Source organism: Ochotona curzoniae, unplaced genomic scaffold, assembly GCF_017591425.1.
Source record: "Ochotona curzoniae isolate NIBS_2020 unplaced genomic scaffold, NIBS_Ocur_1.0 contig_2692, whole genome shotgun sequence".
In the NCBI taxonomy this organism is placed as follows: Eukaryota; Metazoa; Chordata; class Mammalia; order Lagomorpha; family Ochotonidae; genus Ochotona; species Ochotona curzoniae.
In genome coordinates, this window is record NW_024465556.1 from 16,530,541 (window position 1) to 16,546,926 (window position 16,386).

Genomic DNA, 16,386 nt, shown 5'->3' on the forward strand with positions numbered 1-16,386 from the left:
ACCAGCCAAGCAGTGGTACCAGGAGTCTGGGGAGAACTGTCTCCCATACATATGGCCAGGGCGATGAGGCGCTAAGGGTCTGACTCCCTCCCCACGGTCGCACTGCTGGGCCACAGCCCACTCCAAAGCCCTTGCTTCTTCCTTTTGCCTCCAAAACAGGCTGCTGGGAGCAAAAGAGCCACATCCATTGCCGCTGCCAGGGAAAAGCCACTCAGGGCTCTCTGCATGACCACAGGGCCTGCCCATGGCTCATGGGACAGGCGCTGCCCTCGTGCATCTGGTGCCCAAGACGTGGCTGTCTGGGCAGGGATGGTGCCTGCCATGCCACCCCTGGGTGATGTCATGCAGGAGATGTAGAGGAGGATGGGGCTCATAGACACAGGGAGAATGCTGTTTCTCTGAGAGATGGGGGAAAAGCCACAGTGTTCCCTGTGTGGTTAAGTACGCAATGTATTTATGGAGCCAAAAGGGCTGCTGTTCGTGTCCAGCCCCCAGCCAGGAAACGGGCTGGGCTTGTTTGTGTCTCCTTGGGCTACCTATCCTCTGGCGACCTGAGCTGAGTTTTCTGAGTCAGAGGCTAGACCCTGTCCCCCAGTTCTGTGAACCCCTCTTCACCCAGCTTCTGGCCTCTGGAGCCCACTCCTCCAGGCTTGGAGAATGAGCAGGGAGGGCTCAAGCATGGCACTGCATTCCTCTGTCTGTTGTTTTTGTTTTGGGTTTTTTTTTTCCCCTATCCAAAAGGTAGACAGAGACAGACAGACTAGAGAGCTCTTCTATCTGCCAGTTTACTCCCCAAATGGCTGCAACAACCATTGGCTGATGGAATCACCGGAGACAGATCGGAGGGATGCATGTCCGTTTACTGGCAACTAAGCACAAGCTAATATAGGGTAAGACGGAGAAGATAAGGTTGGAGGTAGCAACAGTAATTCTATAGAGTAAGAGAATATATGATATATTACAAGGCTAGTGAACCAGCCTAAAGGTCATGTACATGCTTAGTGGTCACGTACTATGTAGCCCACCCACATCCTGAAGTTGTTATTTTCATTATGAGCAGTTGGGAGAAGGTGACCCAGTTACCAGACAAATACCCAACTCTGAAAAGCGGCTAACACAGGACCCCAAGTGGAACCCTGTATACCTGAAGTATCCCACGCAGTCACACAGCCTTGGTCCTCCCTCAGGAAGCTGGGGGAGGGGCGTGTTGCCATGTGAGGTTTCCGGAGGGCTTTGTGCTCCTGGCCTGTGAAGGCTCAGGGAGGGTCACTAGCAGAGCCAGCCAAGCCAGGATGGGACAAGGCCTGGGCTCCTGGCTTTAGCGGAAGAGGTGCTGGTGGCAGAAGGCCTGGCCATGTTACAGGGCCAGGGTTTAGAGGGCCATGTGCTCCTCCTTAGCGAGTGTGTCCCAAATAAGCTCCTGTGGCAGACAGGGAAATGACAGGGTGGGGTGGTGGAGGGAGGCCAAGGAGGGAAAGGCCTGTCTGTCCACACTTTCCTGCCTGGGCTGGCCGGGAGCTGCACATACAGACACCTGCAGCAGGTGAACTTGGAGAAGCCCACCTGAGTGAGGCCGGACACCTGAGGGCAGGCATGACCCTGGGGATGCACCCCAAGCTAGGCAGGTGATGAGTGGCTGGCCCCTCCCACTTCATGGCAGATGATCTCTGACTTGCCCCCATAGAGCAGCCCCACCACCAGAGCTGGCCATGCACCTCGTCACCACTGGGTGTCTGCTGCAGCTCTGGCCCACAAGCCTAGGTCACCCCAGGGAGCTCCGCCCAGCTGGACCTCATCTGGCAGCCCCACTGTCTCCGGGGCCCAAGGATGCTCACTCTTTCAGTGTCACTCTTTCAGTGTCAAAACAGGATCTTGTCCTTTAGTCCCAAAGGGACAGTGGAGAAGCAAAGGTGGGGAAGGAGGGTAGAGGGAGGGGGCTAGGACCCAGGTTTGCAGAGAGCTCAGTTGGGGCTGGACTCCCCCAAAAGCAGCTGGGATAGAGGCAGCGCCAGGCCTGCATGGAAGTCCCAGTCCTCAACTAAGGTGGGTTAAGGTCAGCAGTGCCCACCATGTTGGTTCCATATCCATTTACCATGACATGACCAGGATACTATCTCTGTGGTCTTCCCCAAACCACATCACCCCCATACAATCAGCAGAAAAACCCAAACTGAAAGGCAGCCTGTAAAACTTCTGACCCACACACCTCAACAACTACAAAGGATTTAAGACAGCAACAGCGGACATGGGGCCCCCTAACACAGGGCCTGAGACACTGTGCAAGTCACACACCTGTGCAGCAGTCCTGGGCACAGGGTATAAGAAGCATGGAGCACCCCAGGTCCCCAGAGCTCAGAGAGCACGTTAAAGGACACCCTGGGAAGGGGCCTGGCCCCCCGGGGGTAGAGGGCGTGTCAGTGGGCAGGAGCTAGTGCCCCTCCGGCAGGACACTCAGAGCAGAGACTGGGATGAGGCTGGGTTCTGTCCATGTGAACCGGTAACCCCCTGCCAGGAGACCCCTGCGTGCATAAGGCTGCAGCATTTGGGGAAGTCAGAGCCAGGCAAGGCCCCGCCAGGACGCGGGCTGGTCACTGGCAGCCCCTGAGGTGTTCCTCTGCCTCCTCTCCCAGCCCTGCCCTAACAACAAACAGATCAGCCGGAGGGGGAGGGAGAAGAGGGAGGACGGCTGTGTTAGCTCAGGGCTGGAGTCCCCCCTCCAGCAAGGGCCTGGCTCTGACCTGCCCTGGGGTGTGTGTGCAGGAGCGACTGCCCAGTCAGGGCTAATTCTAAAATACAGAATTAGCCAGTGAACAGAAAAAAAAAAAATTCAGAAGCCATTACCGATGCCACTCGGGGCATTGGGGTGTTTGACCCAGTCCAGCTACAGCAGCGTCTGGGTGAGAAACAGTGTGCCTTTGTGTTCATGCTCAAGCGACAGGAGAGTCCTCGGGGGTGCCTGACAGCCTCTGTGCAGGACACAGAGAACATCCCGAGCACAAAGGGCATGAGGAGTCTGTGTCCTGGCTCTCTCCTGCTCATCTCTGTGTGACTTGGGGCAAGTGTCTTGCCATCTCTGAGCTTTGCTTCCTGGATCAAACAGAAACAGGGCTGGTCCCACTGAACGTAGCTCAAGCATGGAAGAAGCCTGCCGCCCTCACTGCCCTGGGGCCTGGCAGGGTATGGAGAGACACAGGCTGGGTGAGGAAGAGTCCCAGGGGAGAGGAGGAGGAGGAAGAGGGGCCACCATCAGTTTCCTCAGTTTGTCTGCAAGGCCAATTACGTGACCAGACCCTCCCTCACAGGGCAGCGTGAAGACGGTGGACTGCACAGGCTTCAGCTACTCTGCAAAGCAGAGCTCGGCCGCAGGGAGCAGCAGTAGACAAGTCCACGGGTGAGCCGTGTCTAGCATCCCTGTCCCTTCTTTGCCCACACAAAGAACACCCTAAGCTTGGCTGCGACTCCAGACAGTCCACCTGTGGGTGTGTGGACAGGACCTGCGGCAGGCAGCAGCGGGCCCTGGTCACATGGGCCACTCCGCGGGGCCAGTAGGTGTGCAGAGAGGCAGACAAGGCTTGAGCCCTTTGACAGCCTTGGGGGACTGCCAGGCAGAGCAGCATGGCGCTCTTGTAATTGCTAAAAATAACACAGAGAAAAAATCTTTTTAGAAGGAAAATGAAAGAACAACAAACTGGGAGACAGGGAGGAAGGGTAGGAGGAAGGAGTGAAGGGGGAACTGCTTCAGGCCCCAGAACTTCCCCAGCCCAAGCCCATGCAGCCACACCAGGCAGCCAGGGAGCAACACCTGCCGGCCCTGCCTGCCCAAATGGCTGGCACTGCAGGCCAGCTCACAGCCGTCGTCAGTAGCCACAAAGGCCCCTTTCTCTGGCGGCTGTTTGTGTTGAGCCCTGCCCACCCCCATGGCAGCCTCCAGCCTGCTGGTGGGCACAGGAACGGCGCCCTGCCGGCTGCTCAAGGGCTGGCTTTGTGGCTTGCAGGCCATGCGGCTGGGGCCCGGGCCCTGGAAGCCAGCTGTCCCCACCCCCTCTGGCCTGGAAGGGGGCAGCTCCAGGGGCCTCTGTCCCATTCCCACCTAGCTCCCTACTCCCTGTTATCCCCACCTTCCCCACCTCTCTCTGCCCCATCCTGAGCCCAGACACGAACACACAGCCCCTGTTTCTCCCCAGCCCGCGACATAAATTACCACTTCTCTGCAGGGTAGCTGCAGCCAGGGCCCACAGACCCATCACAGGAGCCATTGACGCTGGCTGCCCAGCAACCATGCCTGCCCTCACTCCTGCTCAGTCTGGGGGCTGAGGGCAGGGCTGGAGACCCAGGAGTTAGTCGTTTCTAAAGCACTGTGTGCCCACAGAAGATGCAAAGCGGCAGTGGAGACACAGAAGCTGCAGCCAACATAAATGAGGACTGGCACACGATGCTCCCAGTGACAGCAGGCTCTTTCCATGGAGTGTGGAACACAGGAAAGCAGCAATGGGGGACTAGCCAAACGAGTTACAGCACAGCTACCCAATGGACTATAATGCAGTTTCAAGGACTGCCATTGCAGCCATAGGACCTAACTTATGCATAAATACCTTATCTTTTTCTAAAAGGCATTCATTTTAAAGTCAGAGTTAGAGAAATCTTCCATCTGCTAGCTGACTCGCCAGGTGGCAGCAGAAGCGAAGAGCCACATGTGGGTCTCCCACAAACAGGCACCCAAAACACTCAGGGCATCCTTTGCTGTTAGCAGGGAGCTGGAAGTAGAGCAGCCAGGAACTGAACCAGCACCCCTACGGGATTCTGGTGCCTCAGGCAGCAGCTTTCTCCCACTACCTCTACCCCACAGTGCTGGCCCTGACCTTCAGGCCAGATTTGACCACGTATGCCCAAGGCTATTTTTTACTGATGATCATCAAAAGACACAGGCCCCCAGGCAGGGAAGGGCACACAAAGCCCCAGCAAGATGCTGCTGCTGCTGCTGCTGCGCCCCAGCTCGGTGCCTGGGGAAGCCTGCTGCGGGCGGCCAACCTGGGAGGCCTTCCCACTGGCAGCAGACTGTAAGCGAAGGCTTCTTTTGCTGCTCCACCTGCACGGCCTGCACCTCCTCGCTGTGGACCGCGATACTGGCGACGGAAGTTCCAGTTACCACAGCACAACCAAAAATGCCTCAGTCCCTAACTGCTGGCGCTCACAGGGGAGAGTGTGGTGACTGCCTTTGGGGTTGAGAAACAGGGGGTAGGGGAAGCAGCTTGGTTCATGGGACTGGCTCTGCAGGAGCCACTGCTGCCCCTCATGGTCAGCGGTCTGTCTGCATGCACCAGTTTATCCGTCCAGGGGACACCTAGCTGGCCCTACTCAGGAAAGGGGCTGGTTCATAGCCTGTGGCTCAGAAACTCCCTGCTCAGCTCTCAGGGTGACACCTCCCAAGGAGGTAGCCACCGTGGGTGTGTAGAGCAGCTTGGGACTCCGGCATCCCATATTTGGGTGTCTGAGCCCCAGATGCTCCACTTCTGATCCAGCACCCTGCTAACGTACATCCTAAGAAAGCAGCAGAGGATGGCTCAAGTCCTTGCTTGGGTCCCTGCCACCTGCATGGGAGACCGGATGGAATCGTAGGCTCCCGGCTTCAGTCTGGCTGGTCCCGGCTGCTGCGGGTATGTGGGGAGTGAGTCAGTGGAGGGAGACCCTGCCTGCCAGGCTCTCTGCCTTATACATAAAGTAAAAACACAACAAACTGTTGAGGAGCAGGGCCTATCACACACAGTGTGCACACAGCTCACTCCACCCAAGCTTGGCTATGCTTGCAGGGGAACACTCCCAGGACATATTTTAGCATCTGCTGCTGAGTGACAAAGCCACCCCAAAACTCAGTGACCTGAATCAGAAAGAGTAATCTTACTGTGGCAGGGTGTCTGTGGAGCAGGAAGTGGGGTTCCTGGCTAAGGATAGAGCTTTTGAGGTCATGGTCAGGTGGAGGCCAGGGAAGGACTTCACAAAGCTGTGAGGCACCTCCACATCGCCTCCTTGCACAGGAAAGCTGAGTTTGCTGCCAACAAAGGCACCTAAGGAGGGCAGCTTCAGGTGCCCAGTCAGTGGCAGCTGCATCCCATTTCCTGGGCTGGTGTCGGAGGCCATCTGGCTACATCCACGGCCTTCCTGTAATGCACGAACAAGCCACAGCATCAGCTTCAAGCACACGAGACACAGACCACATCTCTCAAAGGCAGGAGCATCAAGACCACTCCAGCACCCAGGGGCAAGACCAGCTGCAGCTGCCAACATTCAAGGCAGGCCAGGGAAACCCGGGGCATGGAGACCCTCTGACCACTGCACCCTGTGAGCCCCAGAGAACCCAGCAACACCTTGGGTAGAGTGATGCAGGGCACCAAGTGTCAGCTGAGCATTGATTGGGCTTTGATCATGGCCCTCAGTCTGACACAAGGGCAAAGCTTAGGCAATATTCAGATATATGATTAAGTTATAGTCTCTAATTTAGGAACAAAATTATGTGGAAGTCAGAGTTATACAGATGGAGAGAAAGAATAAGAGAGATCTTCTGTCTGCTGGTTCTCTCCCTAATGGCCGCAACAGCTGGCCTTGGGCCAGACTGGAATCAGAAGCCTTCTCCAGGTCTCCCAACTAAGCGGCAGGGGCTCAAGGACTCGCCCTCTTCTGCTGCTCTCCCAGGCCATTAGCAGGGAGCTGGACCAGAGTGGGGCAGCCAAGATTTAAAGCAGCACCTATATAAGATGCTGGCACTACAGACAGAGGCTTAGCTTATTATGTCATAGCACCAGCCCCAAAATAAACTGTTTTTTTTTTTTTTAAAAAGATTCCCTTATTTATTTTAGTTGAAAGTGTTACAGAGAGACAAGGAGAGACAGAAACAGATCCTCCATCTGCTGGTTCACTCCCCAAATAGCCACAATGGCCAAAGCCTGACCTTTCTGAAGCTGGGAGCCAAGACCTTCCTCTAGGGTTCCCACACGGGTGAGGAGGCCACAGGACACAAGCAGGGAGCAGTCAGGACTCAACCAATGCCCATATGAAATGCAGGTGTTGCAGGTAGAGGGAGGCTTAACTTGCTACCCCATGGCATCAGCCCTTGAACATTTCTAAAGGTGCCAGGGGACCAGTATAATAGCCTAGTGGCCAAAGTCCTCCCTCACTTTACAGGTACCTGGATCACATATGAGTGCAAGTTTTAATCCAGGCAGCCCCGCTTCCCATCCAGCTCCCTGTTTGTGGCCTGGGAAAGCAGTCGAGGACAGCCCAAAGCCTTGGGAACCAGTTGGGAGACCTGGAAGAGGTTCTACGTTCCTGGTTTTGGATTGGTTCAGCTCTGGCTGTTGTGGTCACTAAGGGAATGAACCAATAAACAGAAGATTTTCCTTTGTCTCTCCTCCTCTCTGTATATCTGACTTTACAATAATAATAAATAGATATTAAAAAAAAAAAAAGAAAGGTGCCAGGCATCCAAGATTAAGTTTTGACAGAATGAAGTTTGGCTATTAGCTGCACTGCCCACTCTAACCAGCTTGGATTTGACAAACCTCTTTCCTGCACGATTGCCTCAGGTTACTTCCCAGGCTGGGCTGCAAGAGGCGTTGCCAAAGGCAAGGCTGGTGCACCCTCTGGCGGCCCCTGGCAGAAGTGCACAGGTCCAGTTTCTGGCTCACAGCCACCAACTTGGTTTGCAGTCAGGGTCACAGACTACAAAGATACCAGCTTCCACAACCTCAAAGGTTGTGAACATATTACTGGTGTTTTACATAAAAATCCATCTTATGTCTGACAATGCCCAAGGCCTTGCTCCACAGCTGTTGGCCTGGGTTCTCTGGGGCCATGGGGTGTGTGGACAGTGTATCCTACACACAGTCCCCAGGTCCCTCCCAAAGACCCATGGCCCTCCGTGACCCAAATGTGACCTGGCCTGGAAATGGGGGGGTCTCCGCTAAGTAGGACACCATAAATCGTGAGTGTACATGCATGAGTGGAGGGCAGGCCAAAACAGAGGTGAACCCTGGGGGGACATGGAGATGAGCGAGAGCCTCTGTGGAGGGGTCCTGGACAGGTTTCCCCTGGGCTTCCGGGGGGACTGGGCCCACTGGCACCTTGATTTCAGGCTCTGGCCCTTCAGAGCTAAGCAAGAGTCCACCCATGAGGAAGCTACTCCAAATACGACCGTCTCAGGACAGCCTAAGGCCCGGATACAGAGCTCCCAGCAAGCCCTGGCCTGCCTTCCTCCATATCCCTCTGATAGACACCCAAAGAGCCCAGAGTGGAGGCAGATGACAGAAAGGGCCCTTCTGTTCCTCTGGTCCAGAACACTCACCTCGCAACCCTGAGACTCGACTGGAGCCCCCTGTGCATGTGGGGTCCTAGGCCTCCTGGCACAGGCACTGCCTGACGTGGGCCTTCCACAGGAAAGTAGTGGGATAAGAGGAGGCTGGCAAGGAGGGGACACTGCTCACACAGGTGCCCTCTCTTGGGCCCTGGTTTCAAGACTTCTCCCTTCACTTACAAGAGCTGCTACAGTGTCCTCCTCCTCCTTGTGCCTATGCAGGCCTTCTCGGTCCAGCCCAGGCTGGGCTCCTATCACCTGGAACTGAGGAGTGCTGAGAAAGTGTGCCCCTGCAGTGTGCCCCAAGTTAACGGGAACAACAGAGGGCAGCGCAGGGGGCAGCCGACTGCTGACCCCTTCTGGTTCTGGGGTCACCCCTGCATGCCTCCTGTGGGTTCCCACATCCCAGCTCCTCCTTGGATCCAGACTCCTGCTGATGCACACCCCGAGAGGCAGTGGGGGACAGCCCAAGTACACAAGCCCCCGTCTCCCAGGCAGGAGGCCCAGCTGGAGCGCCAGGCTCCTGGCTGTTATAGCAAACAGGAGTGAGCCAGTGGATGGATGCTCTGTCTCTCTGTCCTTCAAATAACGGGGGGAAACTTTAACAACAAAATTAAAACCAAAAAGTATATTTCAGTCGCTACAAACATGCATTTTTAAGTCAGCGACGCATTCCTTTGGGCTACTGCTCATTTTGAAAAGCCACTGGCAGTAGAAAGTAGGCCTGAACCTCACAAAGCCTTCCACAAATACACCCAACTTACTGAATTCACAAAGTGCTGCAAAGTCGTTCCTTTTAATCAAACATGGAATTCTCAGAAATTCAGGCCAAATATAGAAATCTTGGTTTCCAGCGAGAAGCAGCTGGAACCCACTGACCTGGAAGCCCTTTCAGACAGGCTGGCGGCGCGCTCACAGCGGCGTCCATGCCATCGTGTCCGCACCAGTGTGGACACATTCATCCTCCTGGACCACGGGTGACGCCATCTTGTAAGCTGAGACGCGGGTAGGCGCCATGGCTTTTATAGGCTGAGCAGGGGGCAGGTCTCAAGATCAGAAACTGTTTTCATTGGCTGCAACAGAAAACACGTGACACTCCCCCGGAATTCTTTTTTTTTTTAATTGTTGCTGAGCTTCTTGAGGTCTTTTTTTTTTAAGATTTATTTTATTTTTATTGCAAAGGCAGATATACAGAGGGAGGAGAGACAGAGAGGAAGATCTTCCATCCAATGGTTCAATTCCCACGCAGCTGCAATGGGTAGAACTGCACCCAGCCAAAGCCAGCAGTCTGGAGCTCCTTCCGGGTCTCCCATGTGGGTGCAGGGTCTCAAAGCTTTGGGCTGTCCTCGACTGCTTTCCCAGGCCACAAGCAGGGAGCTGGATGGGAATCGGGGCTGCAGGGATAGAACCGGCAACCATTTGGGATCCTGGCGCTTTCAAGGCACGGACTTTAGCTGCTAGGCCATCTTGCCGGACCAGGAATTCTCATGTGTTAGTTGAGTTACCGGAGGACCCAAAGCCCCGAGGAACAACGCGTGCCATCCACGGCTAGCTGGGATTTACCTCCAGAGAATGGGAAGGGGCCCTGACCCCTGCCTACGGGACACTAAAGCAGGGTCTGGCCTGAGCCGGCTGGAAGGAAACACAGGACCACGGACAGGAGACAGACTAGGGTGAGTTTTGAAGGATGTACAGGAGTTTGCCAAGTAGAGAGGGGGATGACAAGTCTTGGGGTGCAGGGCCAGATTCGGCAACTTTTGTGATGGTGGAGAGAGACGCCCAGAGGGGAAAATGGGGGTGAGGTGGGGACCAGTCACCTTTCCAACGGCCAAAGGGTAGTGTCCTTCCTGCCAAGGGCTACTTACAGCATCAACTATTCAAAATGATCCACTTAGCAGTCAGCCTGCTGTGGTTTTACTGAATCCCACCCAGCCCAGATGATGTGTCCAGGGCATTGCTCCCCCCTGCCCTACAAGCCATAGGTAGTAACAGAGGAGTCTTTGCAGCTGTGAGAGATGGGTCCTGTAGGCCCAGAAAGGAGGGAATTAGGAGAGCCTGCTGGAGGCCGCTGTAATTGTCTGGGTGATGATGACCATGCTGGCATATGAGCAGACCCATGTTAGAGCTGCTGACAGCATGTATACACCGGCCTGGGGTGATGTCAGGTGTTCCCCTGGGCCCGGGGCAGTGCCCTACTGTAAAATACTTCCTCCTTTCTTTCCTTTTTTTGCTTTTAAGATTTATTTTATTTTTATTGCAAAGTTATAGAGGAGAAACAGAGAGAAAGATCTTCCGTCCATTGATTCACTCCCCAAGCGGCCACAACAGCTGGAGCTGAGCCAATCTGAAGCCAGGAACCAGGAGCCAGCAGCCTCTTCCGAGTCTCCCATGAGGGTACAGGGTCCCAAGGCTTCGGGCCATTCTTAACTGCTTTCCCAGGCCACAAGCAAGGAGGTGAATGGCAAGTGGGCTGCCTGGATTAGAACTTGCACTCATATGGGATCCCGGCACCTGCAAGGTGAGGACTTCAGCCACTAGGCTATCATGCCAGGCCCCTACTCCTCCTTTCAAATAGAGAAGAAAGAGTAAGATGAAGAAAAGGAGGAAGAGAAGGCGGAAAGGAATGGAGGCATCCCCTTTCTGTCGCCAGGATGAGAGGGTGTGAGATGCTCCAGCACAAAATGTGGGCTTCAGTCTCTGGTCCCCGCACCACACCCCAGCCATCACACCCATGCCCGCCTCCACACCAGTCCAGGCCACAGGGAGGTCCAGGCAGAGCAAGGCATTGGGGTAGGCATACCCCATCCTCTTCCCTAATGAGGGGGTCCCAAGGACTCCATCAGAAGAGGTGGGAGGAGACAGCAAAACACTCGCTATCCCCTTAAGGCTACAGGCAGAAGATGGCCCACTGGGTCCTCTGGAGCTGCCTGACTATGTAGCCCCACAGCGGAACCCAGGGAGCAGCCATTCCATGGGAACATGGGGTCTGTCACTCCAGAAGGGGGAAGAGACTGTGAGCTCACAAAGCCTGAGTTTGAGGAACTGTCTGGCTTCCTCCCAGCTGCACATAGACTCCACAAATAGCAGTGGCTCTGACAACGCCCCATGTACCTCAGACCTATTGCCCTACCTTTCTGAGGAATGAGCAAGTGTCCTTTGCCGCCCCCCACCCTCAATGGTGAAGCCATCAGCATCATCCCTGCTCCTTTCAAATCTGTTCTTCCTCTTCCTCAGCTGGGACCAAGACCTCCAGCATCTAGCAACTTGCATGTACACTGCAGCCCCCCAAAGGACCTCTCTCCCTCCTGTGGGAGCCTAAGCAAGATGAGGTGAGCCTGGGCTCCTGCCAGCCACATCAGGGTCCCCACACCACTTCCCCAGTTCTGTGACCCACTTGGAGAATGCATAGGAGTCCGCACACAGGCATACACAGTTGTGTTGGCAGTGAAGGTTTGTTGCAGTGAAAGGTCACAAAGCAAAATCAGCTAAGGGCCATGACTGAGGACAGCAGGTGCCATGGTCCTCTTCCGGAAGTCACACAGGGTACAGTTAGTTCCTTGGCAGGCAGCTGTTGATGCAAGCTGGGGCTGATGGTAGAGGCACTGCCTCCCAGGCACCCCCTCCCAGACTCCCAGTGGGAAGCAGGTGTTTGGCATAAGCCATGCAAGTGTCATTTGCACAAATGCTTTAGACACCACAAACCGTGCTTCTCAGAGGATTGTGGGGATCCTCCTGAAGTCTAGGTTCCCAGGCCATGGTGGCCAACAAGCACTCTGAGGGCCTGCTCTGCTAGCCTTGTTCTGTCTACCCGGGTCCAAAAAAGGTGGCATTTGAGCTTGGCCTAGACAGGAGCAATGCTGAAGGGACAAAGCCCTGACAGACTCCAGCCACTTCTCCAGACTTCATTTACACCTTGGGCGGCCTCCTCATCACAGCACATACTAGCTCTGGGAGCTCATCAGCCCCTCGTACACAGCAAGCCCATCCCTGGGTACCTATTCCCAGAATTCCCCACTGTCACCTGGGCCCGACATACCTTCTCACTGAGTTTACAACCCTGGGAAAGCATGTACTTGCCCCAACAAAGTCCCGCTGTACATGTGTCCTTGAGCCACACAGCAGTAAGCAGGACTCCAATCCCAACCCCGGGACCCCGACTTAGCTGTTGTGGTCACTTCCAGGTTGGTTCTGAGGTTCTTAGGCAAATTCACTTCATGTGGAGCAGCTGGGCCCTGCCAAGCCTTGGGCAGTCCTCTGGGACCAGACAAGTGTTGGAGGAGCCAGCTGGGGCCAGCTGCCTGGCAGCCCTGAGAAGGAAGCTGGAGAGGAGGAAGAATGGAGGGAGGGACGCTGTCTTTATTGACCTGACCATGACAGTGTGATATAGTAAGATGCTCCTAGAGTTGGTGTCTGTCCTGGACTCCTGACCAGAGGGGCACCTAAGACCTTTGCAATTGCCTGGGCTCCCTAGTCCTTGGAATTTCATGGGTGATAGGCACATCTTTTGTTCCAGTAAAGGAATTTCTGGATGGCCTCCAGAAAGATGATGGTTGCCAAGGCAACCAGCCCTCTGATTGAAAGGTTGGAACTTTCAGCCACGTCCCCTAACCTTGGGGAGGGAAAAGGTTGGGGCTGAACGTGTGCTGCTCACCAATGGCTGATGAGTTAATCCACACACACACCAAAAGGACTAGGCTCACAGGGCTCTTGGTGCCTGAAGGGCGGTGAGCAGGTGGAAAAGTTCCAGGCCGTTCCTCAACCACCAGCCCTCTCCCCTCTGCCTGTCCCTGAGCTTTCTAGAGTGCATCTCAGGAGCCGAGGAGAGGGTGTGGTGAGCCTGACAGCTGAGTAATCCAAGGCACAGCCTGAGGTCTGCAGTGAGGGACTGTCCTGGGTAGTGTCCCCAGGTAGTGTCATGTCATGGGTGGATGGGACAACAGGACATGCACCTGGAGAATTTCTGGTGCCTGAGACAAATCCACACACAGTTCCCGGTGAGCAGAGGTGCGAGGTTCTGTGTTAGCCAAGCAAAAGCAGGGTCCTACCTGGCTGGGGCCCACGTGGATGCTAAATGTGACTTAGGGTGGGTGAAGCAGGGAGGGATCTCCCTTCAGGAGCCAGGGAAGCAAATGCCCCAGGGGAGTTTCCTGTTATAAGGCAAGAAGCCAGGAGGAGAGCAGATGGAGCAGGAGCCAGAGCCAGTGGGACGGGCAGCTCAGCCTTCCCCGGAAGCCCACCTACGCCAGAGAGAGCAGCTGCAGTGCCAAGAGGCCTGCAGGGACTCCTAGCTTGGCCCCTGGCCACGCTGTGTTCCTGTGTGGCCTTGCCCTGCCAGGGCCCAGTCTGTCTGTAGTAGTGGGGTGCCTCTGTGAAACCATAACAGCTTTGGTGAAGCCAGGAGAGAATTGTAGGCCTGAGGTCAAGGTTTACCCAGACTCCTGGCTTGGGGAGGACTCATCCTGCTGGCGTGGCCCTGGCATTAGTCCTCCTGGCTGTCCGAGAGTCATGTGCCCAGTCAGGCTGGTGGGAATGGTGCTTATCTCTTCCAGCCTCTGTTCCCAGCAGCTCCATCTCTGGCCCTGGCTCCAAGAATTCCCAACATCCCCTCCATTAAGCCTGCAGGTGGCTGCAGTGCCTCCAGTCTCCAGCTGTCTTTTAATTTATTTACGGCTTTTAAGATTCACTTTTTGTCTATTTGAAAAGCAGAATTCAGAGAGTGGTCTTCCATCTGTTGGTTCACTCGCTAAATGGCTACCATGTCCAAGGCTGGGCCAGGTCAAAGCCAGAAGCCTGGAACTCTATCTCATGTGGGTGCAGGGTCACATGTACTTTGGGCCATCCTCCACTGTTTTCCCGGGCCACAAGCTGGGAGCTAGATGGGAAGAGGAGCAGCCTGGATATGAATAAGAACCCATGGGAGATGCCAACATCGTGAGAGCGGCTTAACTCAATGGAGCTGCAGCACCTGCCCCCAGCGTTCTTTATAAAGCACAGTTACTTTCGTCTTGGAAATGTGTGAGCCCTTGGGATTAATTAGAGCAAGTGTGGAAGCTGAGAGAGCGAGAGAGAGGCAGACAGCAGTGGATCTCGAACCTAACAGGTTTCAGGATTTATACTTTTGCACTCTTCCACAAAGTCACAATCCCAGACAGTCTGGTCCAACCCCTTCATCTTACAGACAGGGGAACTGACGCTCAAGCAGACATGCTGACCCATATCCAGAGGGAGAGCCAGACTGCAGCCCAGGGTGCCTCACCTCTACTTCCTCCCCAGCACCACAGTCCCAGCATCCACCATGACTTAAGGACACACAGGAGTTTGCAGCCTGGATGAGCCCCAGTGTCTCCCTGGGGAGTCACAACAGGAACAGCCATGCAACACAAACAGCTGACCCTGGGGGCAGCCAAACTCAGGCAATACTAAGGCTCCACCATGCATGACTGTCCCAACTTGGTCACTCCCAGAAATCACAGATTTCTCGTTCACCCCTGGGCATTCCCCAAAGCTGCTGGTGGTGGCTGGGGCCAGGGTAGGGGGCTCAGAAGTGTTACACCCCAGCATTGATGTGGATGTGGACACACCTATTTTGATCAAAATATGAAAATCCAGGTTTTTGTGTGTTGATCTCACATGGTCATGGCTCTCCTAGCCCCTACTGGCCACAGCCCTGCCTGCAATGCCTGCCACACTTGGGTCTGTTCCCAGCAACACTCTGCTTACTGCTGGCCTGAGGGACCCTGGGAATCTGGGTTGCTGGGATATGGTAGCAATGGCTGCATAGTGCCAGAACCACAGCCTGCCTGGTGTCTAGTTCTCCATCACCCAGACACATGTGAATCCCCCAAGTGCCAAAGGCAAAATACATCCGCAGCTTGGGTGGGGAGGCACTCATTCAGAGAGTTCCCACAGGGCAGCCCTGGGCACCTTTGGCTGGCTGCAGATCCTCCAAGTTGTCACAAAGACCCCATACCAAACCCACAGTTGGGTGAGGGCTCGTCCTCACTCCTCATTCTTGCCTGGCCTCCCCTGAGAAATGCCCCTAGCCTCTGGCTGCCTGACCTTGGTAGCATGCACATGGCTGCACACTGGCATCTTTTAAGATACTGGAAACATGCTAGACCAACCCAGACAACAAAATCAGAATCTCTTGGGGGAAGGATGGAGCTTGGGGGGCCAGAATTCCCCAAATGTATCTAATGATCATTCCTACCCTCCTGGTGGGTCCAACTTGAACTCCCATTCTCCAGAACACCCTCCTGGGCTCACCTCTGGGCAGATGACCCTCCGTCTCTGAGAGCCGGTAGCCACAATCCCTTGGCACGGAGCACAGCCTGCTTTGGGCTGCAGATCATGTGGTGTGTTAAAGCTTTGTCCTCATAACCCAACACCCAATTCAGGCTGCTTGTGAGGGAACAAGATCCACATGGACTCAGGTTTCAGAGGCTCACAGCTCAAGACAAAGTAGGTCCTCTTGGTTTGGCATCTGACAAGGCCAGAGGAATTGCCGGGAAATAACCACATGGTAAGAGAGAGCAGCTGGGTTCCACCCTTGGGCTTTTAGAACCACCTCCTAGACTCCACAACTGGATTAGGCTCACACCCTCAGAATCATGCTTTGATGGTGCATGGGCTCAGGGACCATAGCACCAAAACCATCTCAGCCAGAAAGAAACACTGCTCGCCAGCTGTGTATCCTGGGTCAAGTCCCTGAGCCTCAGTTTCATCTTCTGGAAAATGGGCTTTGATGACAGCATTCTCCTCTTGGATTAACGGAAAGGATTTGGAAGGACACGGAAGGACATGGAAGATCCTCCATCCAATGATTCACTCCCCAAGTGACTGCAAGGGCCGGCGCCAAGCCGATCCGAAGCCAGGAGCCAGGAACTTCCTCCAGGTGTCCCACACAGGTGTAGGGTTCCAAGGCTTTGGGCCATCCTCAACTGCTTTCCCAGGCCACAAGCAGGGAGCTGGATGGGAAGTAGAACTGCCGGGATTAGAACTGGCACCCTTATGGGATCCTGGTGCATCCAAGGAGAGGACTT